This window comes from Eptesicus fuscus, chromosome 2 (assembly GCF_027574615.1).
Source record: "Eptesicus fuscus isolate TK198812 chromosome 2, DD_ASM_mEF_20220401, whole genome shotgun sequence".
Lineage (NCBI taxonomy): Eukaryota > Metazoa > Chordata > Mammalia > Chiroptera > Vespertilionidae > Eptesicus > Eptesicus fuscus.
The window spans coordinates 59,490,927-59,501,795 of record NC_072474.1 but is presented as its reverse complement, the minus strand read 5'-3'; the positions used below and the strand labels follow the sequence as shown (position 1 = coordinate 59,501,795).

General features: G+C 43.1%; 1 non-coding gene across 1 annotated transcript; it reads right to left on the bottom strand.

Annotated features, from left to right (window-relative positions):
• Positions 1 to 164, bottom strand: LOC129147357 (U1 spliceosomal RNA). The gene has a single exon (XR_008554737.1). It is a non-coding gene; the product is annotated as a U1 spliceosomal RNA (small nuclear RNA).
• Positions 165 to 10,869: the final 10,705 nt, after the last annotated feature.

The window sequence follows — 10,869 nt, the reverse complement described above, 5'->3', positions numbered from 1 at the left end:
TGAAGGAGAGCAGAAAAGCAGTCCCACACAACACACAAATTATGCAGTTGCGTTTCCCACACTTGAGAAACTGCAGGGGTCAGCACACCCAGAGTGCAATGGGTGAGCCTCGCCCTGGGAAAACCGCCTTTGTGATCATGGTATCTCCCCTGCCAGGTAAGTACTTTATTATTTTATTTTTCATCCTAACAAATTTAAAAGAATAGAAATCATACAATGTAAGCTCTCACACGATAGTGAATTTAAACTAGAAGTCAATAAAAGAAAGATAACAGGAAAATCCCAACATATTTGGAGACTAAACAACACACTTTTAAAATTTAATTTTTCAAACAGCACACTTTTAAAAAACTGATTTTTTAATTGATTTTAGACAGAGAGGAAGGGGGAGAGAAACATCGATTGACTGCCTCCCACATGCACCCCAACTGGGGATCAAGCCTGCAACCTGGGCAGTTCCCTGACTGGGAATCGAACCAGTGACATTTTAGTGCATGAGCTGACACTCAACCAACTGAACCACACTGGTCAGGGCTCAAACAGCATACTTTAATTTTATTTTTTAACATTCCAAAGTTTCTTTATTCTTCATAGTTTTCTAACAAACAAATGATTAGTTTTCCTGACTAAGATTATTAAAAAAGTTAATCCTTCAATAGTATAAAGACAAATAAAATGTAGCCTCCCAATACCTATTTTTTCACATAGCATTACAAATGCAGAAATATTGACTACTGCTCTTCACAATGATTGCCCAACCCCTTAGAAAGACTGCAGCAGAGGATTCCATTGTCTAAAATACTATGCAGTACAGTAATTAAATGCTTCAGCCCATAAACATACTCCTCATCTATTGTGTTGCTAAGGAAAATGAGCAAAATCTACCATTTGCACTTCTGCTTCAGCAATCTCTTGGCAACCAGTGGGAAGATAGAAAAATTTTTCTAGTTGGGAAAGTACATTTCCGTTTAAATGTTCCTGTGACAAACATTTCCCACCTACTGTCTTGCTCTACATTTTCACCTTTCAATGAAGTCTGACTGTGATGCTTTTTAAGAAATTTTCATTGATTGATTTCAGAGACATAGAGGAAAGGAGGGAGAGAGCGAAACATCAATTTGTTGTCCCACTTATTCATGCATTCATTTGTTGATTCTTTTATGTGCCCTGACCAGGTATGGAACCCACAATCTTAGCCTATTGGGATGACGCTTTAACCAACATAGCTACCTGATCAGGGCTAGAAGCCATTTTTTTTTATGGCATGATTAATTGTTTAAATCAGAAGTGGGGAACCTTTTTTCTGCCAAGCGCCATTTGGATATTTATAACATCACTAGAGGCCCGGTGCACAGATTTGTGCACCAGTGGGGTCCCTCACCCTGGCCTGCAAGGATCGGGCCAAAACCAGCAGTCCAACACCTCCTTCCAATTCTGCCTGCTGCTCCCGCTCATCCCTGCCATGCTGCACCTGCTGAGGGCTCATGCCCAGTCAGTCCTGATTGGGAGAGATTCGAGCCACTGCAGCGGCGCTCGCCAGCCATAAGCCCTGCATCTGGTGCCTGTTGGTCAGCTGAGCGGCGCTTCCACTGTGGGAGCACACTGACCACCAGGGGGCAGCTCCTGCATTGAGCGTCTGCCCCCTGGTGGTCAGTGTGCATCATAGCGACCAGTCGACAGGTCATTCTGTTGTTTGGTCGTTCAGTCGCTTAGGCTTTTATATATATAGATTCTCAGGCCATACAAATTTATCAGTTTAAAAATTAGCATGGTATATTTGGTCAACTCACCCCTAATGCCTTGGCAGGCCAGACTAAATGAATTCATGGGACTTGTGTAGCCCGAGGCCCGGACATTCCCCACCCCTGGTTTAAATAAAGGTTAGTAAGCTCTAATGCCTGTTTATAATTTTATATATTTTATAAAGTGGGTAGAAGTTTATACAGCTCTCTTTCCAGTGTCACAGGTTGACATATCAAAACAAAAATGATCAAGAGTTTGAGTGACAACAGAAAGAGTAAATGCTGTACTTTTCAAAGTATAATCCCTTATTCAACTGTGCAAACCAATACAGTTTCAATATCTACTAAAAATGAGTGTTCTGGACAGGTATAACTCATGAACACCAAAATCAAAGTAAAAGCTGAGAACAGTAACAGCACAATAAGAATATCTCTTCAGCTTGGCTGATGTGGCTCAGTTGTTGAGCATCGACCTATGAACCAGGAGGTTATGGTTTGATTTCCAGTGCCCTGGTTGTGGGCTCGATGCCCAGTATGGGGCAGCCAATCAATGATTCTCTCTCACCATGGATGTTTCTATCTCTCAGTCCCTCCCCCTGCCTCTCTGAAATTAATAAAAATATTTCTTCTTCTTCTTTTTTTATTTAAAGAGTATCTCTTCAGTGCCATCCTTATTTTATTTTTCTCTTTGGCTACCCTAGCATAAGAAGGGTACTCAAAAGCATTGCCTTTCTAACACCGGCTGTGTTGCAGTTAAATTCTTCCATAAAGAGATCACATAGTATGAAGAGCATGGAAGTTTCCGATGAGACTCACAATGCTGTCACCATCTCCAACTCTGAACGTCAGAGCAAGTCTTCCCGTTTTTATCCATTTGTCTCTTGAGAAGTTTTGTTGCTTTCAAACCTTAAGCAATCTAGAAACACTCTGAGGAGTTCATAGGATATACAGAATTGCAACCTAAGTTTTCTACCATCTGGTTTAAGTGGCAGTTTCATAAGCAATAGACTAATGGAATCATTTGAATTTGCTGGCTGGTTTCATTAATTGTAAAGCGACGTACCTGGAGAGGACTTATAAGAACTTTAATATTATAACTTGTGGCCCATTGTTTGGATTTTTTTCAGCTTGAATTCTGAAGCTGCTTATTGAGCTTAACTTTGCCCTTTGGGGATTCAAAACTGCCTGCAGCTTGAGTAGTCCCCCACCCCCACCCCATGCTGATTGTACTACTTGATAAATTGTACTTCTTGCATTGTTTTTTAATAATACTCCCTGCACTATAATTGTGTGATCAAAGACAGCCTTTTTGTTCTACAGGCAGAAACTAACACTAGGACTTGATGAATGCTTAATCATATATAACCCATTGTTCTCATCTCACAACTTCATTTGCTTACCACTGGGTCAGCTAACCCTGGAAAGTCCAGTTACCCCCACCAATCAGAAATGAATGATGTAAATTTATGATTATGTTTATCCTAGCAACCTGTGTCTTATCATCTCCTTGCTACATTTGCCTTAATAAACCCTGCTCTCCTGGCCACAAGGCACAGTGGTTGAGCATTGACCTTATGAACCAGGAGGTCATGGTTCGATTCCCAGTCAGGGCACATCCCCAGGTTGCGGACTCAATCCCCAGTGTGGGTTGTGCAGGAGGCAGTTGGTCAATGATTCTCTCTCATCATTGATGTTTCTATCTCTCTCTCCCTCTCCCTTCCTCTCTGAAATTGATAAATATATATTTTAAAAAATAAATAAACCCTGTTCTATCCCTTTCATTTGGAACATGTTTTCATTTCATAAAGAGGGCTTTTCCCTGATTTACAAATCATATATGAATATATCTCCCTTTTAATTTCCTTTGGAATTTTTGTTAACACTGGTATAAATTTCTAGAAGGGATGCTGCCCAATTCATGAATGACAATAAAAACACACACACATATATATATACATATATCGATTTCAGAGAGGAAGGGAGAGGAAAAGAGAGATAGAAATATCAATGATGAGAGAGAATCATCAATCAACTGCCTCCTACATGCCCCACCCAGGGGACCAAGCCCGCAGCCCAGGCATGTGCCCTGACCAGGAATCAAACACTCACCTTCTGGTCCATAGGTGGACGCTCAACCACTGAGCCACATGGCAGGCCAAACACTTTTTAAAAATGTGTGTAAAGAGTGATGCGAGGGCAACTCTCTTTGTGGAGCATGCCCATGCTTCCCCCACCCCTTCCCCCAGGTGTGTTTCCTTTGCCTCTCTCTTTCTCCTAAGCTCCAAAGGCCCTTCTTTTGCCTCGGTGACTTGCTTCCTGAGTCCACACCCAGCTTTTTCCACTTTCCTACCTCTGTGACTTTCTAAATAAACTTCCTCTTATAGTTTGGGGGAGAAAAAAGTGATGGAAGGTGTGAACGGAAGGAGCCACATGCTAACCTGACAAGCTCAGGGGAGGCCTGTGTGGCCGTCTTGCAAACTCAGAGACCTGAAATAACCACAAAGGATGGTTTGAAAATTAAATATTTAACTACAAACAGGTTATAGTGGGTAGTCATGTCCTAGTCCGATATCTTCCCTGACAAAGATCAACTTAGATCTTCTTTCCTGAGCCCATTTGCCTTTTTGCCTCTAAGATAACATATCTGTGAGATGTCTGTGAGATGTCTGGGTAACTTGTAACTTCCTTTTTACCCCGGACCCCTCAGGGCACAACAAATGGCACCGGGACATTCCTTCATTGTTATTGTTATCAAGTTAATTGTCAACTGTTAATTACGTTAAAGTATCCTGTATCTATCTCTGTAAGAGAAGCTCATGTCCATCATTTTACTTTTCACCCAATCCCAGAGGTTTCCCCGCTTTGCTTTGTCCCACCTCCCTAATCTGTCACCAATGGATTTCATGTAACTCACCTACGTCCCTTTTCTTTGATTTCAATGTATAAATATAGATGTAACCCTGCATTCTCCGGAGCATTATCTCAATTCATTGAGGTTCTGCTTCCCGGCATATGTCGACAATTTGGCTCAAATAAACTCACAAAATTCTTTACAGGTTTCAATGGTTTTTTTTGTTAACAAAGGCCAGGAGGTTCACCAGGATGGTAGCTGTGTTGGTAGGGTTCCGGGTTTTCTTTCTTTGGGGTCTTTATCCCGCTGAGAATATACGCAAACCTTTGAGGGTGAGGTGGGGACACTGATGATCTCCTGCAGTGTCTTGGGGAAGATGAGCTGTTGCAACTACTCAGGTTAGCTTGGCACACATTCCTATGGATTTAGATCTTGAATTAGTCTTAAATCCGAATTCTGTCTTTACCAAGAAATCCTCTCATCTCAATTTCATACTTTAGACTTCAGAGTCTAATATCACCAGTAAATGTCTGCATAACATTTTACTGTTTAAATGAGCAAATTGGTGCTCTAGTTTAATGATCTTTTTGTGAGGATGGTTAGTATGAATTAATTCCTCAGAGCCTAACAAAGCCTCTTGGATGCATTGCAAACAGAGTTTCAATATATCTTGACAATGAAATATCTTAATTAAATTACCAGCAAATTTTATAGAAATCTGGTTTATGGTTTTACATGAAGCCAGAGCAACAAATGTTCTACAGCATTTGTTATAGAACAACAAATGTAGCCTGCTGGACAAATCTGGCTCACAATCCTGTCTTGTATATCTACGAATCCTTTTTACATTTATCAAGCATGGTGGGGGGTTGTTTTGTTTTTTAAAAGGCAGACTGCGAAGTATTATTGAGTCCCATCACAGAAGTTTATTGACCACTGGTCTATAGGAACAAAACATTTCCCTCTGTCCTGCCTGCGCCCACCAAAACAAAATGTAAAAAAAAAAAAAAAATTACACAAAGCCAACAGAGAAGTGAAAGGCTGACCTTCCAACAAAAGGAAGAAGGTCCTCCTTGACTTTAGCAACTCTGAGACCAAATCTGCATAACAGGAAATTCAAAATATTTTGGTAATAATTCAAAATAAAAAAAACTTTAGGACCACACCAAGGCATGTAGTAGAAGTTGAAAAAAATATACTTGGACAGCAACTCTTCTTGAAATTAGTGGAAAATGAACAATTCAATATAAACAACCATGTAATCATAAAATCTTAAAGCTAAAAGAAAATCCTTGGTTTACACATGTAAGATAAAATTCAGAGAATGAAAGGATGTATGGAAACAAAACATAAAATGCAAATTAAGCCCTAGCTGGTTTGGCTCAGTGGATAGAGTGTCAGCCTGTGGATTGAAGGGTCCTGGGTTCGATTCTTGTCAAGGGCACATGCTGGGATTGCAGGCTCGATCCCCAGTAGGGGGCATGCAGGAGGCAGCCGGTCAATGATTCTTTCTTAACACTGACGTTTCTATTCCTCTCACCCTCTCCCTTTCTCTCTGAAACCAATACAAAGTTTTTTAAATGCAAACTAAATATTAATTACTTAAATCTTTATAATTTCTGAGGTAGGTAAAGCAATATTACCAGCATGATCTATAATTTATCACACCAGGACACTAAAAATAAGTTAGGGGCATACAAAATTCTACAACTTTTGAAAATATGTATTGATTACATATCCACTTTATTGTATTGGTGGGCCTATAAAATAGTTTTACTTGAAGCCTATTTCAAAAATAACTTTCCGAATGCAGTGCATGAAACCTGTTTGGATTATTTGTCTATGTGCACATAAAAATAGGTTTCAATGTGAATATAATATTTATTACCATGGATACCAGCCAAACATTTTAATACTACAACGACTTGGAAGAGCTCTCAAGCCAATGACCTTCTATAATCCCACTGCTGTATCGAAAATAAAAGTTCTTTTGACACAATACAGAAAGAGGCATTATAAAACAAACTAGTGGCCCAGTGCACGAAATTCATGCATGGGAGGGGGTGTCCCTCAGCCTGGCCTGCACCCTCTCTAATCTGGGATCCCTCGAAGGATGTCCTACTGCCAATTTACAGGGATTGGGCCTAAACTGGCAGTTGGACATCCTTCTTGCAATCCGGGACTGCTGGCTCCTAACCGCTCACCTGCCTGCCTGCCTGATTGCCCCTAACCACTCTGCATGCTGGCCTGTTCGCCCCCAACTGCCCCCCCACCAGCCTGATCACCCCCAACTGCCCCCCGTGCCAGCGTGCTTGCCCCCCAACTGGCCCCCTGCTGGCCTGCTCACCCAAACTGCCCCCCCCCACTGTCCGCTGTCCTGATCACCCCCAACTAATCCTCACTGATGGCCTGCTCACCCGCAACTGGCCCCCCTGATGGTCTGTTCACCCCCAACTGTCCCCCCACCCCCGCTGGCCTGATCACTCCCAATGGCCCCCCCCCACCACCAGCCTAATCACCCACAACTGCCATCCTATCCTGGCTTAATCACCCACAACTGCCCTCCGATCTTGGCCTCTAACTGCATCTACCTCAGCCCCGCCACCATGCCTTTGTCCAGAAGAATGTCCGGAAGGTCTCCTGGGAGGTCTCCCAGTATAATTAGCATATTACCCTTTTATTAGTATAGACTAGAGGCCCAGTGCGTGATTGAATCATGCACGTGTAGGGTCCCCTACACACTTTCGCTTTTGATCACGGGGGAGCTGGGTGCCTGTCCGCTGGTGCACCAGGCCTTTCAGAAGCCTCCGGCATGGCAGAGGCTTCTGAAAGGCCTGGTGCCTGAGTGGACAGGCACCCAGCTCCCCCACTTTTGCTTTCAACCGCAGGGGAGCTGGGTGCCTGTCCGCTGGTGCACCAGGCCTTTCAGAAGCCTCCAGCGCAGCAGAAGCTTCTGAAAGGCCTGGTGCCTGAGCGGACAGGCACCCAGCTCCCCCACTTTTGATGGTCCGCGGTGGGACATGAGCTCACTGCCCCAGAGGCCCCTTCTGTGCCGCAGCACAGCCATGGCACAGACGCTGAGCTCGAGCCACCGCTGGCGACACGAGCTCAGCGTCCAGCTGGCCCAATCGGCCACCCCGAGGCCCGTCCCCCCACGCCTCCTGGCCAGTCGCGGGCATAGCAAAGGTACGGTCAATTTGCATATTTGTCTATTATTAGGTAGGATAGAGGCCTGGTTCACGGGTGCAAGCCGGCTGGTTTGCCCTGAAGGGTGTCCCAGATCAGGGTGGGGGTTCCCTTGGGGCATGGGGCAGGCTGAGTGAGGGGCCTGTGGTGGTTTGCAGGCTGGCCATGCCCCCATGGGGAGAGGGTCCCCGCTGGGGGGGGGGGGGGGGGGCGTGGCCAGCCTGGGTGAGGGGCTGAGGGCTGTTTTCAAGCTGGCCACAACCCCCAGCAGGGACTCTTACTCCATTGGGGCATGGCCAGCCTGGGTAAGGGGCTGAGGGATGTTTCCAGGCTGGACACACACCCCAGTGGGGACGATCACCCTATAGGGGTGTGGCCAGCCTGGGTAAGGGGCTGAGGGATGTTTTCAGGCTGGCCACGCCCCCCAGTGACCCAGACCCCCAGCCCCTCCTTGAGCAGAGGCCAGGGGGGGTGGGAAGCTTGGCTTCCTCCATCGCCAGGGCAACCCAAGCCTCCCGCTTGCTCCAGCTCCATGGTCGCTGCCATCTTTGTTGGGTTAATTTTCATACTCACTCCTGATTGGCTGGCGGAGGGTTGGTCAATTTGCATGCTTCTCTTTTATTAGTGTAGATAGACAGTTCTGTCACAAAGGAATGCAAAATAAAACAGAAAGTATAGAACTTTTATAAAGTTAATGCCTCAGGTAGGACCCATAGCCCAAGACAGTGATTCTCACAGACTTCAGGGACAGCCATAAAGTTATCACATGTTACCAACTTGTCACCAAGTGGCTGGCTGGTCTCCTGAAGAATAGGGCCAAATAGAGAGCTCAGCACCAGCTCCTGCTGCTGACAGCTCAGACAGTGCCTGCCAGTGACCAGCAGCTGTGAGAGTCCATTTGTTGGATGATGAATACCCTCTATGAGAGGATATATTTAAATTCCTATTAATTTAAAAAGTAGCTACTATTAATATTATTGGCTACTTTGTTTCTTAAGTATATTTTGTATATGAAGTATAGATACCTATTGCTCTCTCTATAGATCATATGTATAATACATTCCTCCTGCATGAGGAACAGTACATACAAAAACATGTGCATAAGCCTGGCTGGCATGGCTCAGTGGTTGAGTGCTGACCTCTGAACCAGGAGGTCAAGGTTCAATTCCCAGTCAGGGAACATGCCCTCGTTTGATCCCCAGTAGGGGGCATGCAGGAGGCAGCCAATCAATGATTCTCTCTCTCATCATTGATGTTTCTGTTTCTCTCTTTCCCTCTCCCTTCCTCTCTGAAATCAACAAACAAACAAAAATAAAATATCAAAAAACTTGTGCGTAACAATGGTACTATGTGACCCTCCTGGCTTCAGAAAGGAAATTGTATGGAAAATGACTCTCAGCAGATTGACTGATGACTTACTAATGGTGGCATTGTAACCTGTTCTAATGGGAGATTTGTCAGCAGCATTTCAGATGGCTGACAACGTGGTGTTGTGGTATAGTTACAGCTCCTGGTTGGGTTGGTTGACAAATGCTTGCTATTTTTAAATAGATTATTTTGGAAGTACGTGAAAGATGGCTTTAAATTCCTTGAAAGAGTTTTCTCACTGCTTTTAGATATGATTTGAAACTGTCTTTTATTTATTGAGAGTTATGGACAAATAAATAAAAACCTGAGTGCTAAACTAAAAAAACAAACAAACAAACAAACAAACAAAACAACCTGTGGGTAAGCCTGGGTTGTGTAAAAAGAAAGAACTGTACCAAGAACAGAAAAAACTGATTAACCCTAATAGTTATATAATAATCGGGTAAAGAGAGAGTATGATAATATGTTACAACATAATGCATTAATCAAATGTCATTTAAAAAAGAAGAAAAATGTTCCTTAAAGTTCAAAGATGAAAATACAATGCTATGTCCCCAGGCAAATATTGCAACAACATGGCAGGGCTCCTGCTTGATGCTAAATGACACTCTAAAATGATTTCCTCTCTGAAATCAATAAAAAGACACTAAAATAATAATAATAATAACCCAGAGAGAAGTGGGAAAGTAGTGATTGGGACAGGGGCACGAGCGAGCGAGGCTTCCGGATGCTGATATGTCTACTCCTTGACCTGGATTGGTGGTTGCATGGCATGTTCCTTTTATGATAATTCACTAAAATGTACTTTTCCCTATATTACCCTTCAATAAAAAAGAAGTTAAAGAACCCTTCCCTGTTATTGGTAGAAGTTAGCATGAAGAGAGGATGTGTAAATAAGTGAGATGTACGTGAGGGAAGATGAAAGCCTGTATAGGGCCAGTTATAACAGTTAGTATATCATAAGTCTAAAATATTCAGGATCTTAGAAGTTACCAACTCCTGGTATGAACAGTTCTTTATGGAGGTGCCCTGGAGAGACTGACATGTCAGGGCTCACAGGGCCCAGGCACCCGTATTTGAGCAAAGTTCCCGGGTGATCTCATGCATGTAAGCACTGAACTGGCCTAGGAAGGCTCGGTCACCGGGGCCTGGCTCTCAGCACCTACAGCCTAAGGCCCAGCCACGATCCCTGAGATAATCTAATTCCACCTCAGAGAAACCTCAGTAAGTTCTACTAACCTTTCAAGGATTATCAAAGCTTTTCTCTTTATAATGGCTTTTTTATCCTATAAATAACACTGGGTTTTTCCAACATAGTTTAGATTTCATATTTCCACTACAGCATCAATACATTTGTTATTTCTTATTTGTTAAATAATGGCAGATCATAGACTCGTATTATATTGAAGCTGGAGGGCAATCAGCATACCCCTTCAGTTCAAAGATGAGGAAACTGCTAACAGATATTAGTGACTTGTCACGAGTCTCTACAGTTCAATTATTTTAGGTCAATTCATTAAACCAGATTTCTCCCACGTGGTTATTGTCTCACCAGATGAACTAATAAACAATATATAATATCATTAGTTTATGACCTGGGTTCTTTCATAATTCAGTTTATTATGATTTCTATGAAGGTTTTTATTGAAAAAAATTCTGGCTGAACAATAATATGATGGCAAATGAAAAGAAGACAACAAAATACGCCATTGAATACTTAAG